This window comes from Ambystoma mexicanum, chromosome 11, assembly GCF_040938575.1.
Source record: "Ambystoma mexicanum isolate Mex_15411 chromosome 11, UKY_AmexF1_1, whole genome shotgun sequence".
Classification (NCBI taxonomy): domain Eukaryota; kingdom Metazoa; phylum Chordata; class Amphibia; order Caudata; family Ambystomatidae; genus Ambystoma; species Ambystoma mexicanum.
Genome location: NC_090934.1, coordinates 467,327,471 through 467,351,606, shown reverse-complemented (window position 1 = coordinate 467,351,606; position 24,136 = coordinate 467,327,471). Strand labels below are relative to the sequence as shown.

At 42.8% G+C, this 24,136-nt stretch overlaps 1 protein-coding gene across 1 annotated transcript in view; it reads left to right on the top strand.

Moving 5' to 3' along the window:
• The window catches only part of TSPAN18 (tetraspanin 18), a 466,236-nt gene that overhangs the window by 73,627 nt on the left and 368,473 nt on the right, over positions 1 to 24,136 (top strand). The window contains exon 2 of the mRNA XM_069623309.1: positions 13,932 to 14,005. The gene's annotated coding sequence lies outside the window, so the exon portion shown is untranslated. The remainder of the gene's footprint in view (positions 1 to 13,931; positions 14,006 to 24,136) is intronic.

Genomic DNA, 24,136 nt, shown 5'->3' with positions numbered 1-24,136 from the left:
TTACTAGTAACTGCCATAATATACATATATTACGCTTTAGCTAATCATGGGGGATTTAATAAAATGAAAGCCGGGCTTGCACCATGTTGCAAGGGCATGTGGCAATTGTTTGCCATTTATACCAAAAGTATAATCAAAAGTTATGAACATGCAATTTATTCTGCAAATACCTAATTTTACCCTCCACCAGCTCGCCAATTCTTAAATTTGGAATATTTTCAGAGCAGCCAGAAACACATTTTAGGTTGCTATTATGTTTCCATACATCGCATAGGGATACAGTTTATTTCAACAGAATCGCTGTGAAATTATCCTGAAAATGACACACAAATGGATGCACTGCGAATTGCATTGCTGAGAAAATGCATCAGTTATGATAGTCCATTTAAATGAATGGTAAATCTTCATATGTATCCAAATCTCAGTTCTTTTCTTCGGGCCAGTTCCCACTCTTGGCCAGCATTTAACCAGAGCCTCCTGGACTGTGTTTATTAGCCTTTTTATTGTTGGAAGTTGGTGGGCTGCAGTATCGTAAATAGTTGGGGTGTGTAAGCTACACAGAGATCTTCCACTGCAGATAATGAGCCAGGCCGGACCTGTGACATCACAAAGCCATGCTGACATTTGCCATTTGGTCCTGTTATCTGAAGTTGACCACGTTTTGATCTGAAAACCTTCTATTTTCTTGTATTTTTCAGAGTTAAGCTTCCCTTGCAGCCCCTGTTTACACAGCTCGTCCCTACATTCCAGTCACGCAATGGCTAGGCCATTTGCGCTGCAAAAAAACTGATCCTTCAGAGAGCACAGGTCTGGCCACAGGGGAAGTTTGCTTTGAACACCATTAAGCGCAGGCCACACTTTATTGCAGTTGTAAATAACTGGGATGCAAGCGCTTCAGGGGAATTCCCTCTCCAGATCTAGAGGCCCACAGGCTTGCAGTGGGGGAAGCCATTTACGAATTCTCCCCAGAGACCCACTGGTTGTCCTTGGCTGAAATTAACTCACATATTGCCATTTCTAACATCAGCCTTTATTCTTTGACATAATGTGTGTTTTATTGCTCATGGTTCACTTTGCTTTTGCATCGGGGACAACTTATTTTCTTTCATGCAGCATTGTTTTTTAAATATGACCACTGAAAGTACAGAGCTGTTTATTTCAGTCATTAATAACATCTTTTTAATTGTCTGCTGAAAAGTGAGTCTGAGTTGTCATAGTGCACCACCTTTCGATGGGTGACCGTTTCAGGGAAAATTCTGCATTTATCTCAGCCAGCAATGTGACATGCCTTTCCTATCTGCATTCTTGATTCAATTTTGTAGCTTTATCTGGATTTCAACTGCAGAAAGACACCCATATAGTCTGCCCCAGTAGGCCAATTTCCAGTGTTTGTGAAGACTGGCAGTTAATTTTTCCAGTCGGTCCTTCAGTTGTGTTTGTTTAGGGCCTTTGATTAAACCCTACATACCTGTGGTATCTAGTTGTGCAGAACACTCTACTACAGTGATGCTGTGATCGCTACAAAATCCACTAAAACAGCTGTTTTAAAAAATCATGCAATCAGGCGTTTTTAAAGAAAACACACACAACAACTAAATTTCAAAAACAAGTTACACGGACAGAGGGAAGTAAGGGTGGGATGGAGTGGTGGGCCAGAGAGGGAGTGACCTGGGGCGTTGGGGAGATGAGAAGCAGATTGGGGGAAAAGAATGGGGAAAGAACACAGTAGACTGGGGAAAGGGATGCAAAATGCAGGAGGAGTGAAATATTGGGGGGATAAAGAGGGTAATGGAGCAAGGAGATTAAAAACAGGACTAGAGACTTCAAGAGGAACTGGAGTGAAAGGTGTCTGTTGGGAGTATGTTATGGACTGAGAAGTAAGAATTGTGACTTTGCAGCGTTGCAGTGGTAGTGAGAAGATACACAACCGACAGAGTGAGAGCTTTGGAATTTATAAATTGTGAAGGAGAATTGGTGAGAGGTGCCAGTGGGGTGCGAGTGATGAGGGTTGTGGGTGACTGCGATTGGAGAACATATAATGGGAATATCTGCAAAATTACAAGTGATCATGATCAACAAAGGCAATATATAAATAAACACAGATATCAAACAAAAAAGTAGAACAAAACAAACTGTTTTGTCAAGCCTTGGACATTTGGTATTCTTTTTTTATTGAATCAATAGCACTGGCAACATAGAAAAGGTGCAAATAACGACAATCGGCCTCTTTTAGTTTCCCACAAATTGCCTCTTTTGCCATCGGGCTCTCTTGCACTTTTACATCACACACACAAGTCAATAAAATATGTGGCACAAAAAAATTAAATTTTGTGTAGGTAAATTTGATTTGTTTATGCCACCAAAATGTTCAATTGCATGCCACAGTATCTAGGAGTTTCTGTATGGTACTGTAGTTAAATTCCCTGATAATAATTCTGGGGCTGCCAAGCCACCTTAAAAAGGAGAGTGTATGTCTTTAAAAAGGGACAATTCCCCAGTCCTCCGACTTTACTGCATAATACGGAAAGGCAGATTCCAACCCAAAAATAAAAGCGTGTTGATGCCTGCACCCCTAACGATCAGCGTTGGTGACCATGTCCTGTGATGCCAGGCAACCTTCCTAATTCATGTGGACCCTGCCATTGAATGTTTTAGAAACGTATGACCGAGTGTAGAAAACTGGGATTAATTTTGTTTCACATGCAGGTGGTGGCTTAAAGCACCACCCAAATGAGCCCAAACGAATAACCACTGGGCACGACCGTGAATTACCCATGGAACCCTCCAATTATAAAACCACACTCCATTGAGCTGTGCACCAGGCCGAAATACAGGTCAGGCCTCCAGGGCGGCTGCGTTACTAATCACCACATTATTCCCCAATTTAGCTCTTCAGATAAAATATTGAAGGAGGATGTGGAAGTAATTATAGAACGCAGACATGCACAGAGACACGTTACGTCCCGGTGGGAGCGCTTGGGCCCTGGGAGGCCAATTACCAAGCTCTCGTTTGAGCCTAAGCCCCTGGGCCCTGTGTGGTAACAGTAAGCAATTGCTGATTGACACAGCAGCCAGTGGGAATTGAGTGGGGCGGCAGGGGTGGTGCGAGACGATCTCCTCCTTTCGCCGTTCCCCTCGACCCTTCATGGGACAGGCTCGCACAGGTGCTGAGCGCCCGCGAGACCGTGCTGTGGGTCCTCTACCATTGCTTAGATGCTGGCGCTGCTTGCAAAGATGGCGCAATGATTTCATGCATCGCTGTCAGGATAGCGCGCGCTTTTGAGAACATGTCTGCTACATTCTTTTGCGTGATTTCCTCTCAGCCGTACAATGATGCAACAAAACGCCACAAGTGCAATGGAGTTTCAAAATAATGCCAATGATTGCCTTTGTCCCAAGGCAACACCAACACTCTACCGAGACAAAGGCTCTAAAAACTTGGTGACAATACCTGAAAGGTTATGGTTCAGAAGTACATTTGCACACTTTTTGAAGGTTTTCAGCTTTAAGGGAAATGTGTCAATGTTTAAAAAAAATAATTCTACTCATTTTATTAAATTCTGTTCAATGAAAACAAAAACAAAAAGTTATCTACTTTTTAAACCAATTCTCCTCATTAAAAATTTAAGCTGTACGATTTGTTAACACCATAACAAATCTATAGTTTCCTGAGATTTTTCTAAAGAGTGATCTGCACACAATGGGCAGCCGAGATACTGACAAACCAAGGCTACCGACGGGGTGATGTTGAGGGTTGGAATTGAATCGGAACAAGACAGAGCTGTGCTCCAGCTAAAATCGTCTTGGTGGAGTGTTATTCTGTGTAGAGCCAAGGACCATCCCTCTTCCCCCAAGTTGAGGTATCTGTCTGCTGTGAATCTCCTTAGCATTGTACGTTTGGCGTTTGCCACGAATCTCAACGTTGTTGGAGACTCAACACAAGCAGCGATAGCAACAATCTGCATATAAAAGTCGTCCTTTGCTCACCAGGAGAGCCCAAACTTAAGTAATCAATGAAACATTCCAAACCTCTGCCTTATGCTTTGCTCACATTTTACTGTCTCAGGAGGATAGCTCAGGTGCAACGTGCTCTCCTTGGAAGCAAGACGACACAGAGCAACACAGGTTCGATCCCCAGGTCCGCGCATTAAGCATGTTACAAATAACCTATTATGTCCTGTCAGGTCATGGTTACTATTCCGACAGATTAAATGAGCAGCATACGCAGTGTGCATAGCATGCTCACGAGGAATCCATGTTTGAATGACTATTACAGACATATTTGCTGAATTTGTGGTCATTCTTCATGTTCCCAAAATGCACTGTTTTTTTGTAAAGCATCAGTATTCTATATTCAGAGCACCCACATTATACAACACCCCTCCCCCCAGTCCTGTCCACACCACTGACAATTCCCCACCACACCCCCAGTACGCTTTTTGTCCATTTCCACCACTGTGATGCTGGCTAGAATTCTCCGACTGTAAAGTTGGGTTGCTCAAAATGTTCTTCGTCTTGAGCTAGTTGTCCTCTGCCCTCCAGGTTTCCAAAGCAGTAGGTCAACTTCTTCCATTTTCAATATTACTTCCTTAAAGGATTGCTCTGAGATCGTCAAAACTACCCTGTAAGAGCCCTGTGCAGATGAAAAGCGGGGGCACAACCCTTGGGTTTGCAAAACCCCCTATGGACGACGTGTGCACTCTACTATAAACATAATCTTTTTCTTACATCATTTCAGGCTTCAACGAGTTTTAATTTCTGCACCAGAAAGGAATGGTACAGTCTTTGTGGCAACATTGTTAATATCGTTGTTCTTGTCTGCACTAAATTAATGGTGGGTTTTTTTTGGTTTTTTTTTTAAGGCTGGTTGCACAAAAAATCTGCAGCGTATATTTATTCTTCCTTGATTTTCGGTAGGCGGCATCCCAGGTGTGTGTTTAAGGACAAAGATGCATATTTCTGTTGTTGCTCATAGGTAGCCCTCAAATGCCACCCAGTGAGGCAAATACACTGGTATCAATCTCTCACTACTTCAGAGTATTGTTTCAGCCACCTAACACACAGCAATTGAGATGGTTTTCTGCAGGTTAACTGTAAGAAACGTGTTTGTACTCCTACAGTTTGAACGTTTTAATGTTACTTTTAATTTCCCACTCGCACTCCCAACACGTTCTCTGCTCAACCAATATTTCATTTAGCATACACTGCAATATAAACTAATCTGCAAAACGGTGACCGCAGTGGACTTAACGCACGTCTCCCCCAGTGGGTGTGGATGGAGGGAAAGATGAACGGAGGTGGAACAAAGTAGTGTTGTCGGCTTCGTTCCTGCCAGACCTTCCCCTGTGCATTGGTAAGTTTAGGCACTGGGGCCATCTAGGGCAACTAAGGATGCCCCACCGAGACACCCCAATAAACATGTTTTGCAGACTTGCAGCTTAAATATAAGAGTGATTATTTGACTGGGTGTGGGTTTGACCCTTCATCAGTTGCCCATTTTAGGGAGATGGAGGAGAAGGGGATACATGGTCTTGTATGGTGAGTTGGAAGAATAGTAGGACATACCTACTCCCTAACTTTTTAAAATCATTACCAACCGTTCGTGCCAAAGGAGGATAGATTTCCAATGAAATTAATCAATAGGGCAAATATCTGCATTGTAAGTGATTTCAATCCGGCACACACCCAAGTCCTGCCCAGCATGTAGTGGCAAATGAAACCCTTATTTATTTTTATCTATAGGTTCAATATTCTGAACGATATACCGCTTGTATCACACCCTTCTCCTGGAACTGCCCTGTTCACACTGAACCAGGAATCAGGTTAGTTTGCAAAGGTAAATATTTATTTATGTATTTAGAATCTAATCACAATATATTTTAATAGGTAACAACAATCGCCAAGGGTGACAGAACACTGAATAATATCTTTAATACACTAAAGGAATCCAGTAATGAGCACAAAAACAAATGCAACACAGAAAATAATACTTTTGAATTGGTGTAGAACAGATAGCACTATGGTTAGAGGTTCCCCCTGCAACACCCCTCAACCCACCAATAGGCAATTTAAAGAGATGTGAGGAGACAGCAGGTATCCAGGAATAGCACAAATCAAACAGAATGTCACTCCCACCTTCCCCCTTCAAACACAAGAGAAAAATAGAATTGACTTTTCAGCTGTCAGGATGGCTTTGCAATTGTCTTTGGAATTGTCTGAGCAAAAACACCAAATGTGGTCAAAAATACTTAAATTGTTATACATTCCTATGGGAGCCACTTTGAACAGTTGCACACAATCACAAGCAATGATTTAGTCCAAAGAAAACATTTGAAATCTCAAAGTCCAAGTCGGAAACAAATTAAAGCTAATTTACACGTGTAAAGTTTCTCAGAATGTAAAATCGCGTCAAACATTTCCTTGCACAATATTCGCTGTAATGGGAGAATCACACTGTTTGTGGGTTCTATGGATAGCTAAGGATGTTAGGTACAAGTAGGATTTGAATTTTCATTTCTATCATAAACACTGAGGGAGTTATAGAGGTTTTAGTGAGAGTCGTTTTTTCAAAATTGGCGCGAGAATGGAAAACAGAAATGCACTTCGAAACTGACAGATGGGTTGATTACAATAGATTACGACTATGAAAAAGCGAATGCCACACATGAATCTCCATAGATACGTGGCCAGCGTAACCCTTCACGTGGTGGATACTCAATTTCATTTTGGAATTTACTTGAGTTACTCAAAATCACTAATGACTTATGATTTTATAAAACAAATGAGAGAAAATCAGAGAAAATCAGCGCAAGATAGGTTCTGACAATACTATGATTCTGAATTTACAGATAGTATGGGTTGAGATTGGGATAAGACAATGCAAATATACTACGGGGTCAACTGTTCTTCATATTAATACTCACAGAATAAGTTATTAAATTGGGCCGTCAGTTCTGGTCATGGATTGGATCTGGGCTAGGAAGAACAGCACATCAGGCACGGGACTGGATCAGCTAGGCCGGTCACCGGATTTGCATGGAATCTGCCCTCATAGTCTGTGGGTATTTCAATCAGCTGGATAGCGAGTTCTTCAGGCAAGCCTTGTGGTAGCAAGCCAGAGAATTTCAGGATACTGTTTCAAAAGGCCTTCTCACACCACAGCGCCTCACTGGGTTGCAAGAATAAGTTTGAGGATTTAGGCCTTGCTGAAATCAATAGTTCTCTATTGCTGGCAAGAGTCTTGGCATCTGGATCTGGAAGGATGTTAAAGCTGGATGTAGAATGCTGGATCAGAGTGCTTCGCCGAAATCAGGAAAGTCAGGGGATCAGTGAGTCCCTATGTGTTGTCAGCTGTCTCTAGTTATCCTTTCAAATAACATCACAAAGTGGGTGTATGGGCCGGTTTAGCTAAGCTTGCCCCTGTGAGCTGGGATTGGATCAAAGCTTCATCTCAGCCTTGCATTTGAGTGATTGGATCAAGGCCGGATGATGTCACATTTTATGGTTTGCTTTACAGTTCTTAGAAACCTCCCTTTAGCCACTGGTCTCAAAGTCTATACTAAATACACATTTCTACATTGGTCACCTTTACACAAATCACACACAAAGATTCCATATTTTATGTAGCATCTGTTCCTCAAAATCCCAGAGCTGTGGGATCTTGTTGCTACAGAATTTCGTCCGTTTCGCTATGAACACAATTTCCAAACTTTATGCAAATTTCCACAAATGTGTGTGTTTAACATAGGGATGTGTGTGTAAATTTTCACAATTCTAGGATTAATACATTTCACATAAAACCTCATATATTGCCATTCCTGTCCAGAACATGTTACACGGTTCTGCCGCCTCTTAAAACGTGCAGCCAAAAATTAGACTAACCGATATGTCCTTGGCATATTTTTCACCACTTCGAATCACAAGTTATGAGTCCTTAAAAAATGTTCTTTGTTCATGCTTAACAGCAAATGGTTGCTTAGCTCCACCCCTTTGCCTCTCCAGGGAGTCCAGGAGCATCCCCCTCCTTGGGGAAGTTCCTTCCAGGAGCCATTTATGACCCTCTCACACCTCCATTTCCTGGGCTGAAGGGTCTGCTATTGTTAATTCTCTCTCTGTAGACAAAAGTCTGGGTTAACCCATAATTATCATCTCCCTGTGAGTTTCTGCTGAGAGAAGATCGATCCCCCTGGGAGAAACCGGTTTGTCCACTTCCAAAGGGTTGCAGCTCAGCCAAGCTAATTTTTTCTTAATTAGAATCCAGGAAAAACCAAACTTGTTGCATCAAACCTAAATACATTACTTCCTTAGCTTCAACTCTGTGGGATAAAAAGCAACTGAGATCTATATTCTTTTTAGCAACAATCCTTTTTATGTTTGCTGATCGAACTTTTTAGTTTAGATCACTTTGAAGTTTCCTCAGTAACTCATCTGACAGCTGTCATTCACAGGCAGCTCAGGGTACTGCACCCAGATTCTGACAGGGGCTGTCAGTTTGCAGACAATCAAGTTTTTCTGAAGAATGTTTTGCTCTTCACATTAGGACTCTGTATGTTCGCAATGCTTTATTAGATTACATGAATTTTAGCGCCAAGCAGGATTTTGAATGTTGAGAACTGTTGTGTTATAGCCATTTTGGAGTTTTTAGCAACAAAGCAAATGTCATTTATAGGCACATTTTTCAGTTTCAATGGCAAAGTGCTGCTTCTCCCTCTGCACTCTGCTGGTCATGAAACCCACTGGCACATTTTCTGCAGTGTGTGCTCTATTCCACCACACATGCACCATGGGTGTCAGGTTGTGCATCCATCTTTTTGGGTGTTTAAACACGCAGTTTTTGTAGGTTTTTGTAGGTATTTGGCAAGCGCAAGAGTTTTGCCGCCATTGTTGCAGTTCCTTGCACCATACTATCAGAGTGATGCCACATAGCATAGCGGAGTGGGTCAATATGTCCCACAGCATATAACATTTTAATTTAATACCTGTTTAGAATGTGCTCCTGGCGGAAAATTATCTTAATTGAACCTGCTTATTCCTCAAAATAGCTAATTTGCGTACACAGTGATCTTAAAAGCCCTAGTCCACTTGGTCTTTAGTGGGCAAACTCTTGTTTCCTCCACCACTCTGAGACTCTGCAAGCCTTTCCTCTGGACGTTGCTGTTTTATAAAGTGCTATCTATCATAAGACACCAATCACCTTACTTAAGCAATATTGCCTGCAGCTGCTGGCAATATGGCACTTAATGAGCCTGCAAATCCAACTTCTAGGTCCAAATGAACATCCCATACTACCCAGTAGCTCCCAACAATATTGCTATTCGCACCCAGTCGCCAAGCTTGATGCTTGTAGCTGGCCAGAGAATTAGCAAAAAAAGTCAGCTATTCAGGAACAGCCTCTGAGCAATGGGTGCTTGGTAGCTTGCAGGCAGTAGTCCGTTTTCACGTTCTCAAGGAAGAAAGTGATGCCAGCTGCACACCAGGAGCATCAGCGCGACTCTAGCGAGGCAGAGGTAGGAGTACGGACGCCAGGAGGACAGTGGTATGAACTACAAGGGGAAGAGAACAGCAAAAGTGGTGAAGGATGGGTTGAAGAGGAGTCTAGTGATGGAAGTGAACAGAAGCGAAGTGGTGAGTAGGGAGAGGAGCGTGGATAGCAATGGAAGGGAATGAAGATCGATGCAGCACGCAGTGTGGAACATGGAATTCAGAGCGCCATCAGGATCCATGGCTACACCAGCAATGTTTGCCCCGAGGTCATGTGTCCGGATCGGTGCTCAGGATTCCAACGTTCTACCCAGCTTGCTAATTCCTGATAACATGCTGCCTGACAATGCTTTTTGCAGATGTTCTGTTAGGCTTTTTGTGGACACGCTCCCCAGCGATGCTGTCCATTTGCACCCCATTGTTCTTTGTTCTCTGAATAATGGCCCATCCACCTTACCTTGCTGCCTTTACCACATTTTCCAAGCATAGCAATCTCTCTGCAAGTGGGATTTTGGGGATCCCTGTTCCTTTAGGGCTGCTGAGTGCAGTCTCTTTTGGATGGTGTGTCTTCCCGGCAGGCAGATTGGCCAGCAGGGGACAGATGGGGCCTGTTGGCAGATGTACCGAGGCAAGGACGCAGTTTAGTCTGTACCCCCACCGTTTGACCCTCTTACAAACTTTATAGTGCAGTGCATGTGACAAAATGACTACTGCTCTGCAGGAGTAGAGGGGGATGAGTAGTGACTAAAGCACCTTCTCAGGCCTACATCACTACTAAACCAGCAGTGATCCCAATCATAAAGGTAAAACGGGGCCAGTCCAACAGTTCTACCTCCTTTGCCTCTTTTGGTAAGAAGGGCAGAGGACAGGCTATCTCATAAGGAGGGCTGTGAGCTTACAACAGTAACAACCCAAAGAGCTTTAGTACAATGTATCCAAAATAAAGGAATGTCCAATCAATGTTCTCAGAAAATAGGAACTTTAATAAAAACAATCCATGCAATCAACACATTAAAAAACGAAAGAACCACCCCTGTAAAAAAAACGGAGAATGCAGACTTCAATGTTCATATAAATGTTCTTAAACAGGTGACAGAGGGGGGCTTAAAATTCACTATGGTCCCTTAAAGTGGACTGGAGTGGACCGGGCCCCTTCCAAATACCTGCATTTCTTGTCTTGGGTGCTCAACAGCATTGACCTGGGGTTCTAGGTGCTTTGATGCAATTGTGCCGATGTTGAGACGTTCTAGTTGTGTAGTCCCACTGATGAGTTGGCATCAAGTCGGTTCGATGTGTGGACTCCCATTGAGTCGAGTTGGTGTTCACAATGGGTGAGTGGATGGCTTTGAATGGTTTGAGGTGGCAGTCGAATCAGCAATGAAACAATGCTTCTGCTGGATTGAGTTGGCATTCGAGATGGGCAAATCAATGGCTTGCAGCAGGTGGAGTTGGTGGATGAATTAGTTGTGGCAAAGGACCAGAGCCAGTTATTGGGTGTATCGATGTGTTCCACTTCAGGGGGTTAAGCTGGTTCCTGGATGGCTCAAAAGGCAGATAAGTGGTTTGAAGATGTATATAGTGTCAAAAGCAGCACTGTGGATCCTGTAGAGGCGCTAAGTGCCTCAAGCACGGTCAAGCACACTCGCTGACATCTCATGGTGATAAAATAGTGGTTCTGCAACTTCTGGACGTCTGGTTTGAAGGTTAGCCCAATCCAAGGTCTCCAGGAACTCCAGGAACAAGGTGAGTCCTCAGTTCTGCACTTCCTGTCCAGGATTTTGTCCGACTTCTACTGGGGGTCATTCACCTCCAGTGAAAATGGTTCTGGTTCCAATACCCAGTCAGCAGAGAGGTCTTCATCCAACAGCAGTGTCACCCTCACTTTTCTATGGGGATGGGTAGGAGCAGCTTTCCTCTGTTTTGGAAGCTTCTGTCTTCACCTTTTTAGCAGAGTACTTTGTAATAGGCAATATCTCCTTGTTCTTTTGAGAGTACAGAGATGAATCAAATGAGGTTTTCTCCCCTCCTTACAAAGGCAACATTTCACAGGCGATTGGCCCAATAAAGGCTGTTGGAACGAGTGCCCTTGCCTTCTAAGATCATGCCCAGAGTGCCTGGTCCTGCAGTTAAATGGGCGGGGAAGCAGGAAGTTGGTGAGCGCTTTGGCAAAAACCAAGATGGTGGATCCCCTCTCTCAACCTACCTCTCTCCTCTGGATAGTCTAACTCTTCCCCCTTCCCAATTCTACTGACTTCAGACAGTCACTAATGGTAAGCACCTGGAAGTGCGTTTGGCTTTGGTAGATCAGTGCTGCTTTTCTAACACTGATTCCTTACGGACCTCCTAGAGGGGTTTCAGGTTCCTATGCCCTTATAGGAATGTTTTACCCTTTCTGCAAGAGGATCGAAGAGCCATTTTCCTGGACATTGACTCGCATGGCAGCTGTGGCATCATGCAGGGCAGATGGCTAATACAATTCATCCCTGTCATAGCAGAAGCCCTGCTCACAGAGCTGACATTAGTATGATATCAAATTGCTGTGATCAATTTAATTACAAACACATCCTGTTTGTAATGAAATTGATCATGATTTACACATTTATTTGGCTATAATTCATCTAGTTTGAAATACAGATATGTTCTCCACTATTGATGACTTGTGTATACATGTTTGTATTATTATCTAGGTCTATAAATTATGTGTAGTGTTTTAGACAGTTTTATATATGTGTGATATGTACAATAAAATTGAATTATATATGTTTTTTTTTAAAAAAATGCATTTTGGGTAATAGCCCATTTTTTTGTTGAGGTCTTTTTTTCTGTATATATTATTTGAAGGCACATATGGTACAACCTTCCTTTTGTTGAATCAATGTTAAATACCCACGAGGTAGGAAGGCTGTGAATTCTCCACGTGGGGTGAGCCGTTGTGAGATTATTGAGATCAAATTGCTGTGACCATATAATTGTGTGACCTTAGTAGCCACCAAGCCATAACCAGGCACGGCTTATTTAACAGTTTAAAGTGCCACCAGGCTAACTAGGTTACACAATTATTGGAATTTGATTCTGAGGTGCCGACAGTTGAAAAGCAATCTCTGCCTGCTTCCCCTTTGTCTTCCAGCCGTTTTCAGGGATGCACATGTGGCCTTTGCAACTTCGCTTTGCCCCCACAGGGTTTGTGCTGAGGGTGTCAGGATACTATCTTGGGAAAGGCATATGAACCCTAATAATATTCTTTGGCATGTAGCTTCATGAAGTGGGGAGGTGATTAGCAGACCTCCCTTTCAGAAAAATAATTACCTGCATCATTTTATTTAATAAAATGTAAACTTAGGTGACAGCTTTTACACGCTGAGGGATGTCATTCCATCACAGTGGACTCTTGTCAATGGGCTGAGCTATGTTGTATGGCAAGGCCAAAAAGTGGATAATGAGTTTTTGTTAAGGTTTTACTGTTTAAACAGCCTACTTGTGAGTCGATTTTGAGGAGGCTGAAGGCAAGGCATTGGGGGTCTTTCCGAGTCGGGCGGTAAGAGTTAACGGTCACCGTTAACGAGACCGGTGCCGAAAAACCCTTACCGCCCTACTCGAGTTCCCTTTGCGGGTTGGTACTTAATGCCTGCTTTTTGCAGGCGTTAAAAAACCAACCCGCAAAGGGACCTAGGAGCTAATTACGGCACCGTAATTTACGGTGCCGTAATTAGCGCCTTCCCCATTCCCATTGAGCCCTATGGGGCAAAAATGGGAATGGGGAATGGCCCTTGGTGAATGGGGAATTACCGACCCCGCCAACCTTGGAATGGGGCGGTAATTCCGCCATTCACCATTGCAGAGTCGGAAAGATAACGGCGTCAACCAAGGTGCTAATAGCGCCTTGGTTAACGCCAGGGTCGTAATTCGGAATGAGGCCCATTATTAGGTAAGGTGCAACATCTGCCAATCAATCTAAAAGAGGGATCAAATGAAAGGTGTGACTTGCCAGATCTGTCCTAGACTGGACATGCCGGCATAGCACTTAAACGTTCAGGAGATATTGCAGACATTACAGGCAGCTAAGTATTCAGATAGGGGACTCTTAAGACAGAAAAGGGGACCAGTAGGCCCATCAAGAATACTTTGCTGTGAAGCCTGGCAATCAGGTCAGCAGAGGGGACCATGGGGCTCATTGAGGATGGTTGATTGGTTTGGGGGTCGGGTTTCTCGTTTGGGGGCACCTTAGCGTGTATGCTAACACAGGCAAGGATGGGGCGATTTCCATTAATTAACAGTACGGTTTTAGTGGTTCGTTTCACCACACTCCCATCGAACTTTGTTGTTAATGTGGCAAGACATACATAATGCTCCCACGTTTTATATTGCATGGCATGCAGTATTCTACCAATTCTAAACATTCTGATAATATGGTTTTATTACTTATTTTAATGGTTCTCCATTTGTCGATCTAGGAAGAAGGCCGGTCTGAGTCGACTCTGCTGATTATCAAACCTGTGATGGCTGGATGCACATACATAATCCCAAGGTGAGCACTTAACAGGCAGCACTATCCTGTCGAATTGTCATAATAATCGGTTTTCTTTTTGCAGCCAGTCATGAAATGGGCGCCTCCTGAGTGACAGATTGTGTTCCCTCGGGGGCCCAAGGGCTGTCAGTGCCTGCTCGGTAGCACCATCTTCCCTGAAGGGACGGTCATATTTGCCTAATCCCATTGCAGGAGGAATAATCACCCCGTTAATGCGGCTAATACTCTCGGTGTCTGCTGAGACTCGCAGGAAAGGGGATTATGGCCTGCTTCTGGGTTAGGGAGGTGGTGGGGACGACACACTGGGGCGCCTCATGCATGTTCCACACCATTTATTTGCCAGTCATCCATAGTTGTCAATGGGGCCCAAGACACGATGATCACTTTTTACCAATTCTAGGTTTCTAGCCAACATCGCTTTGCATGTTGGGAACTGTAGTTCTGTTTAATTTATAGTTGGGGACGGGCCTACATGTGCGAGCATTCAAAACACTGTTGGGCCACCAATACACTGATGTAGTGACCCTCATGAGACAGAGCCACTTGGCGGATAGCGTTTTAGTGGTGGTTGTGATGTTTAAATGCCAAGGTAACTGAGTGTTTTTTCAGAGGCTGGCTCAGCAGGCTCGATTTTCTTCGAGTTACACTCGGTGGGAGTTCACACTGCGTACTGTGCTTTTATTTAACTCATTCATTTTATTTGTTGCTTGTATTAGAAAGTGTTCCAAACGCATACTGGATATTTCAGAGTGCTTGCCTTTTGGCTGTGGCGCTCTGATAATACTGTCACCGTCTGTTTGTCATCAAAATGTAGATACCACACTTGGGTCCTCATTACGAGTTGGCTAGAGCGGTAAAAATGCAGTGGTATATTACCGCTGCATTACCTCTCCGCCCAATCCAGAGTATGGGCTGAGAGTTGCAGATGTACCTCCACCTTTGAGCTGGAGGTAAATCTTTGCACTTTCTCCCCATTTGCGGCACTATCACCGCGGCGCTATTAGCGCCGGCGGTAATAGTGCCCAACATGCCAGTAGAGTCCTATGGACTCTTAACAAAATGGGGAGTAACTGCATTACCACACATTGGGATCCGCTGCTAATAGCGCCGGACCGAGTTGCGGTAACGCTATTTGTGTTGGGAGAAATCCCAACGGGTTTACCGCTGGGATACCGCCCAACTTGTGATGAGGCCCTTAGTGGGTTAACATATACAGCTTTGTGAAACCGGTGCACCGCAATGATGAAATCTGGTGAATTTGGCCAGTCATTCATACAGCCACGGTTGATGGAATTTGTGTTTTTTACATGTATATTAATGGCAAATATTACAATGGGCCATCTTTCAGTTGAAAACCAAACACACTGGAGGGAATCTCCTCCAAAATGTGGTGTTTCATTTTCTGATTCATATAAATACTGCATCAAATGGATTTGCTGTTGTGTTGCTGAACTGCATTACAGAGATACAGAGCTTACTCAAACCAGCTCTCATAGAAAACAGCATACTATTTATTGCCTCCCAGAATGCATCATTCTTTAAAGCAGTATTTACACATAACCCAAGACACCATGCGTTCAATGTACAACCAATGGTAATAAAGCCCATCAAGACCTCTCTTTATTATAATTTATTGTGTTCGCCCTCTGCCGCCTCCGTGTTGCAACTGACCCAGGCCTTCTTTAGCTCTGGGCCTGTGGGGACAGTCCACCTGCATGGTAGGCTCTCCCCCTCCCTTTTTGCCCATCTTTATTTATGTATTTCTACTTCTTCTTGTGGTCTCCCTCTGCTGGCTCCATGTTGCAGCTGACGCAGGCCTTCTTTTGCTCTGGGCCTGTGGGAACATTCCACCTGCATAGCAGACTTCCCCCTCGTTTTGCCTGTCTTTGTTTTCCCCCCTTCTTCTTGTGTTCTCCCTCTGCCGCCTCCATGTTGCAGCTGACCCATGCCTTCTTTTACTCTGGGCCTGTGGGGACAGTCCACCTGCATAGTAGCCCCCCCTCAAAAAAACCACCTTTGCCCGTCTTTATTTTTTGTTCTCCTTCTTGTGTTCGCTCTCTGACTATCCCAATATCGACTTAAACTAGCAATATTGGGATGTTTAGTGATTGAATCACAGTGAAAAGCCAAAATATTCTAGTCAAAATATTGTAGAAGTAAATTGAAGGTTCCTTTATGAATAGCTAGCATTGACATTTCTAGATTTACTGCTTTCTCACATCCTTGGTTGATTTCTGGTCATTTATAATTTATTTAAATTTAGTTTTTTGCACTTTTGGATGAACTTTGATTTCAGATGTTCATATGTATGTAATAATGTATTTTTTAGAAATGAACATGTGATCTCGATTTAAAAATATGAAATGAAAAAGTGTTCAGAAATAAATAATTGATTTTTAATCTATATATTGTGTGTTCAATGGGAACAACTTTTTGTAATTCTTCTTTTGCTCTGGGCCTACAGGGACACTCCATCTGCAGGGAAGTCCCCCCCCCAAACTCCCCTTTTGCCCATCTTTATTATTTATTTTTTTTCTCCTTGTGTTCTCCTCTGCCGCCTCCATGTTGCAGCTGACCATCTCTTTGTTCTTACACTTCTTAAACTAGTCCTGAATAACACATTTTTCAAGTTTGGCGACAGGTTTTTTCTTCAGACTTCGGGCACGAGCATGGGTGCCGCCATGGCCCCATGCTATGCCAACATCTTCATGTATTATCTGGAGCACGAACATGTATTATCATCACCAAGATGGCGACAGCATTTATCCTTGTATGTAAGATATATAGATGACATATTTGGAATATGGTCAGGACCAACTGATGAGTTGAATGAGTTTTTTGACATGAAGAATAAGATGCATCCAAGAATTCGTTTTACAGTAGAAACTAGTCAATCACTGATCCATTTTTTGGATATTGAGGTCTACACTCTGGCACAAGGACTGGCCACAAGAGTATTCACGAAAGCAACAGATCAAAATAGTTTACTATTAGCTACCAGTTTCCACCCACGGAGAACTATTGAGAGTGTACCAATGAGCCAATTCCTGAGGTATAGACGAAACATATCCGAGTTAACAGAATACCAACGACAATCTATGGCATTGGAGCGTAAATTTGTAGCGAGGGGATACGACACAACATCGATACAGGAGATTGCTGAAAAAAAAGGTCAATAGAGAGGGAGACTCTCCTAGCTCCTAAACCCGCACAAAACGGAGATTCTTTAGTCTATGTAACTACATATTCGACTCAAAGTGCAAGGATTAGGAGGATAATCCAGAATCACTGGCAGATGCTGCAGATGGATCCCCACCTACAACAGTTATTCCCCAAAGTCCCAAGATTAGCTTACAGGAATACCAGAGCTTTAAGATCGAGCCTGATAAAAGCTGAAATACAGAGACCTGAGATCAAGACCACACACAAGGGTATGATTCCATGCCAGAATTGTTAGCACTGCACAAATCTAATCGGAGGCAACAGCATTGCACAACCACATTCCGGAAAACCAATTTGGTTAAAACATTCTTGTACCTGCGATGCTACGAATGTTGTGTATGGACCGAAATGCTCCTGTGGTCTATATTATGTAGGGATAACGACGAGGAAGGTGAAAATACTCTGGTCTGAGCATAAATTGAATATTCGCACGAATAATCAATAATCCCCAGTAGCCAGTCATTTTCACTCAGCGAGACATACTGTAGCTCAGCTTAAGTGCTTAATCCTCGAGCAAATAAAAACAGGTCCACGAGGGGGCGATCTGCAGAGAAAGCTCCTTCAGAGGGAGATCATGTGGATTGATTTATTAGACTCTTTAAGTCGAAGAGGAATTAATGTGGAATTTGACCTGATGTGTTATATCTGAAGTTATAAAGTGGATATTAGGTTTCCCTATGTGTTACATCAACTGAAGGATTTGATATGTTATTAAGTTAAAAGGTTGTTGTTAGAAGTATAAATTAGGGTTAATCACGCGATTATCCTGCAAATAAGGAGTTGTAAATTTTCACATGCTGGAAATGGTTTGAAGTTATGAATAATACAAGTTTCTGATTCAATTTGTGTTTCACACTAGGTGCCTATGTGAGTCCAGTTACTGTAGATCTGCTTTTTAGCGTCCACCTTAGTATATTTCCTGTCCATGCAATACTGGTGGCATTCACTCATTCACTCAAAACACTACTTTGACGGTTTTTGTGGCCAAACATGGGGACCGTGGCAGACTTCGATTGTCTGCTTCCCCCCTCCGTTTGGCCATATTCTTGACACATGTGGTTCTATTGGGACTGATGCCTGTACGTACCGGCTGTGGTATGTTGAGGGCGGGTCCCATGAGGGCACCGGGTTACTAGCCAGATAATATGTTGACACTTTTCCTTTCTTTGTCCCAGAATGTTAACTAGGTTTGAGATGGTCTCCCCTCTGGGGTTGGTGGTTTAAGTATCGTAATTGTGGCCTGACATATTGAGTATGGTGGGAGATGTGTTCATACGTAATTTTATCCTACGTATGTAATTTTACCTTCTAATGCTGGTGGTTTGCATCCGTATGAGGGAACTCCAATTATGGTTGCACAGGGTAGAATAGCTTGTCTTTCTCTGTTATGACAATATTAAGGTACATTTTTTCAGTATTGGGAGTGTACTCCTTCACTTGTTCAAGATGGCTGATGGCGTATGCGTACGTTTTTACTTTCTACTGATGACAGACTAAACGATATATACTCGTGTGCCCATGCGTGGCTCCACTTGCTGGGTGTATCGGTCCAGAGAGTTGGTTGGTGCGGAATCCAAGTACCGGAGTGTAAATTAATTTTGTAAAGATGCGTTTGCATCAAAAACAAAATAAATAAAAAAAAAAAAACAGTACCGGAGTGTTTGGCTTCCAGTACACGGGAACACGCCGTTATACAGGTAAGCGTCTTTACCAAAGATGATGCCTGGGAGCAGGGACTTGTTAGCAGTAGTGTATATATAAAGATTCTGACTAATTTCTTTGGATTTGGCTTTTGACAAGTTGTATGTTTGTCCCTTGTAGGCTATTGTTGACAACTGTAGGTGCACGGCATAACGCCGGTGGCCTCTCGAAACTACTTGTGGGAGTTCAACGTTCTGGAACTCCTTGACCCAGCTTCCATTTACTCTGGTGACGTGTAGATTCCCCGATTGGGGGTGAGTACACAGTGTGATATAACACTGAGGTGTGTTTTCGTTTGGTTTGGTCTTGTGTACCCTATTCACCCTTGATTGAGGACTTTACACCCTTTTCCACGGAGTGATGTTAGGGATCTATCTTGGGAGATGGTTTGGTAGTAATGTATATGGTGTTGGAGTGAGGTAGTGATGCTGTTGGTACTATCCAGCGGATTAAGTGACATATGCTATCTTGTTTGTTCTTTCTGGTTAGGATCCTCCCAGAGACTTTGATTTTCCAATCCAAGTGTTAAGGTATGTACATGGTGATGGTGGAACACTGTATAGTGACCGGTTAACATGCAATGAGTATCCTGATGGGTGATTGTCTGTACTTCCATAGGTATACCTACACTGGTGGAACCACATTCGGAATGATTAGGCTTTTCTGGCCCTGAAGATGGATTGTTTACCAATCCGAAACGCGTTGGCTTTTTAACAACCTATGCAGAAGCCTATAAGTATATAAAAGGAAGCAATTTGACCTTTATTCTACATATCTGATAACATCTGACATCAAAGGATGGAATTGTATTGTGTGATTGAAGAAATGTGCTACAATATTGATATGTTGAAATTCAAAAAATGAACAATGTGATTGTACTTTATTGTTGAAATGAATTCTGTGTCTGAAGTGACTTGACATGAGCAAGAGTTTTTTGCGACTGCAATAGATTTATGTGTTAGCTGTAGACTGAATTTTGAAGTTGCGACTGATGAAAAAGCACTTATTTTGAGTTTTGCGGTTATTTTAAACTTGTGTTAACTTGTTGAAATACATAGTATTGATATGCTTTATGTTTATTAAATGAAACTTGGGTGTACATTCTGATTGAATTTTGTTCAAAAAGATTCTATGCAATGGAATGAAGTGGGGACTTTGATACCACATTCAGTCGCTAAAAAATATACTATTATATTAGCTGTGGGTTCGGATGAACCCTTTTGGAGTGCATCCTCGGGGATACTGTACGGTGACGTACAGTTTTGTTCTGCTAGATTTACTGCTTTCTCACATCCTTGGTTGATTTCTGGTAATTTATAATTTATTTAAATTTAGTATTTTGCACTTTTGGATGCACTTTGTTTTCAGATGTTCATATGTATGTAATAGTGTATTTTTTAGAAATGAACATGTGATCTCGATTGAAACGTATGAAATGAAAGTGTATAGAAATAAATAATTGATTTTCAATCTATATTTTGTGTGTTCAATGGGAACAACTTTTTGTAATTCTTCTTTTGCTCTGGGCCTGCAGGGACACTTCATCTGCAGGGAAGTCGCCCCCCCTGCCCAAACTCCCTTTTGGCCCGTCTTTATTTTTTTTTTCTCCTCCTTGTGTTCTCCTCTGCCGCCTCCATGTTGCAGCTGACCCATGCTTTCCTTTGCTCTGGGCCTATAGGGATACTTCACCTGCAAGGTAGTACCCCCCTTGCCCATCTTTATGTATTTATTTATTTCTCCTTCTTCTTGTGTTTTCCCTCTGCCATTGTGGGCCCCTCCCAAGCCCTTTACCTGACCCTCCCTCCTCATATCCCATCCACTGTGTGCCCTGATTGAGTCTGTGCTCTTGCATGTGACCAGAACTCCCCCCTCTTCAGTGGCTCAGCCATGGCAGCCTTGCTTGGGCAGCCATCGGCTAAGGGCCAGAGGCAAAGGGCTGCTCCCTACTAAGCAGCTCCACTCTGTTTACCCGTTTTAACCTCAGTACGCCTGACGCAGGCAACCTACAGTATCTTACCTACTATCATATACTTAGCAGCATTTAGTCTAATTGTGTAAATTGGCTGTCTTCTGCATCGGACCTATTGACATGGGTTGGCCTCTTGTTGATATTTAGCCTATTTGTGCAGGTTATTCACCATGTTTTGCATTTTGGATAATTTATAGGTTAGCCATATGCTTCCTGCTGTGCCGTGAGATGGGCTTTGTGTTACATCTATATTGTGCTGGGTCCTGCTCTCTGAGATGGATTGTTGGGGGTAGGAAATGTGTTGCACTTGGATGGATTGTTGGGGGAGGGAAATATATTGCACGTAGATGGATTGTTGGGAGCAGGAAATGTATCGCACTTGGATGGTTTGCCGGTAGTGTGGGGATGTCACGCTTGGATGGAATGTTGGGGCAGGAAATGTGCTGCACTTAATTGGTTGTTAGGGGGAAGGAAATGTGTTGCACATGAATGGATTGTTGTGGGTAGGAAACGTGTTGCACTTGGATGGATTGTTGGGGGTGCGAAATGTATTGCACTTAGATGGATTGTTTGGGGCAGGAAGTGTGCTGCACTTAACTGGTTGTTGAGGGTAGGAAATGTATTGTACTTGGATGGTTTGCTGGGGGGAAGGACATGTGTTGCTCCTTACTAACTGTGCTAAAAGCTCACCTTTCGGCTTACTCTGCCTCAAACTCTGAACTAAACACAACCATACCTCAACTGGCATCACAAACCACACACACTTCACAACACCCAACATGAAACCAAACCACACACAATCATACCTCAACACCACATGACGGCTACCAACTGAAAAAAAACAGTGGTAGAAGTTTACGAAAAGAATTAGTGGCACTATGTTCCCTGCTGGCCTGTACCCACTCCCCACCAACCTCATCATCACGTCCCCTCCCACACACAATACATACCACCAAACAATTGCACCTGCTGTTTAAGGGAACATTCAGTGCAGTGCACTGAAAGGGCAAGTTTTAACTTCTTCCTACACTTTTATTTTAAAACAAATCCATTCCGGAACAGTTTCTTTTTAAAATAAAAGTATATGAGCTGTAAAAGGTAATTAAAAAAAGTAGAGGAACACCGCTCCCGACCACTCCCGCTCACTTTGACCACTGGAAAAAACACGCCTACACTCATCGACCAGTTTCTTGGAATTGAAGCTGCCAACAGCACACCAAAGGTCTCTTGCTCTTCTACAGCTCAATCCCACTAAAAACTCCCCCAAACTCCCTTCCATTGCAGATCCGCCAGAGCGCCAAGGGACCACTCAAATGGCAAAACTGCACGGTAGAAGACCTGTTAACATTAACGTAATTGTCACACATTGGAGGGCAACAGCTAATCTGGTGGCAAGTCATGCAGCCTTTATGCTATGGTAATGACTGCATTCCATGAAGGCCACAGACACCTCTTTCTCAGCGCTGACATTTTTTTCAGGCAACAGTACCCCAGACTACCTTACTCCATACATGTCACCTGGCACTCATTTATAGGTACCCCTCACATCCTGTCCCAACTTACTTGCCAGTCTGCTTGCTCTTCGGGGCGTCTTTCTCCTGCATGGTCAGAGAAAAGGGACTCCCTTGCTAAGTCTGTGGCAACCCTCTTTATTAATTTATTTTAAAGGAATTTGGTGCACAGTGTCAATGCAAAGCATAATTCCCTTAAAAATAAATGGCACCCCATTGTGCTAAGAGCTATATTTACCGAGGATCAAGGGCATTACCAGTTGGTAATGGCCCAGGGCCCTCGTTTAAACCCTACTTCATTCAGGCCTGTAACTTGGGCCTTGAGCCATGCATGGCTAGTGGAACCCCTTCTTGGTACACGTTGCTTACTGTGAAGGTATCAGGAAGTAAACCCAGACAACAGATGCCAAAATTGGATTTCAAAAGCTTTATTTAACTTAAATGTCAAGCCGGAATAAGGCCTAACTCGCCCTACGCTAAGGTGGGATTTCCCTACCTGAAGAAAACTAAGGATAGTCTGTGTCGGGAAGTACAAATCAATAGTCTGTCTGTGTCCAAAACCTATATTTGTCCTCACAACTAACTGTATACAATGTGTAGGGATGTCAGCATCAAATGAATAGTATTCAAAACTAAGTTCCGAGCTTCTTCCAGCTCTTGGCTTGTAATCAGCTTCCCGTTTCCCAAGTTCAAAACAGTTCACATGGTATCAGGGTTCCCTTCTCCAAGAGCACAAATCTTCCAGTTTTTTAAAACAACACGGTTCCTTGGGTTAATTCCCATATGTTTTATCATCAATACGTTTAGCTGGTTCACATAGATAAGTCTGTTTCTTAACTTCAATCTCACATAAGCAGCTATTGCAAAACACCAGCTTCTTTAAAGATACTTTCATTTTTTTCTCCATAAAGGAGGCCACTTGGCCTAGGCGCAGTTGTCAGACCACATGGTCCACTGATCACAGGTCATGCAACCAATACCCCTTCTTATCTGCTTTCCATGAACAATTGTCCACTTCTTTCCTTTGACAGTGCGGCTTGCTTCTTTCATCAGTGTTACACTGTTCCAACACTTTACTGTGTCTTAGTTGGCCACCATGCACTCCTTTACACTCTCTGTATTCTTCTGGCTCTTTCCAATACAAGTTACCTCTTAACCTGCAGTTCCTTGAACTCTTTAACTTTGATCAATGCTTGGTTTCTCTCCTCATACCCTTCTTGGTATTCTCTTGGCTTTGCCACACTTGTGTCTCAAACAATTCATTCCATGGTATCTGCTGCGTTCACCAACTTGTTTTCATTCCATTCACAAGTACTCATAACTTGCCTTTGCTTTTTACGGCATTCAAAAGTGTTTAAAATATCTTTCAGTTTGTTCGGTATTCAAGATTACTTGTTTCGGCATTCAAAAGTGCTCATTAAAAGTTTCTTTTTTTTAATTTTAATAATTTGTATTGTTTTAAATTTGGAGAATGATACAGATATCAACAAGATACAGACTTTATATGAAACCATAATCATTCAGAATTTACATAGTAATTTGTTTTAGATCAATTGCAATTGACTTCCTATATGACAAATTAATTTGTTAAATTCACTTACGACTATACTATTAACTATAGTATGTAGTACTAACATGAGAAAGAAGAAAAAGGAAAACAAGTTGTATATGAATAATTGTACCTTTTAGTCTGTAAAAAGTGATTTATATGTGAGACTTATAGAGATG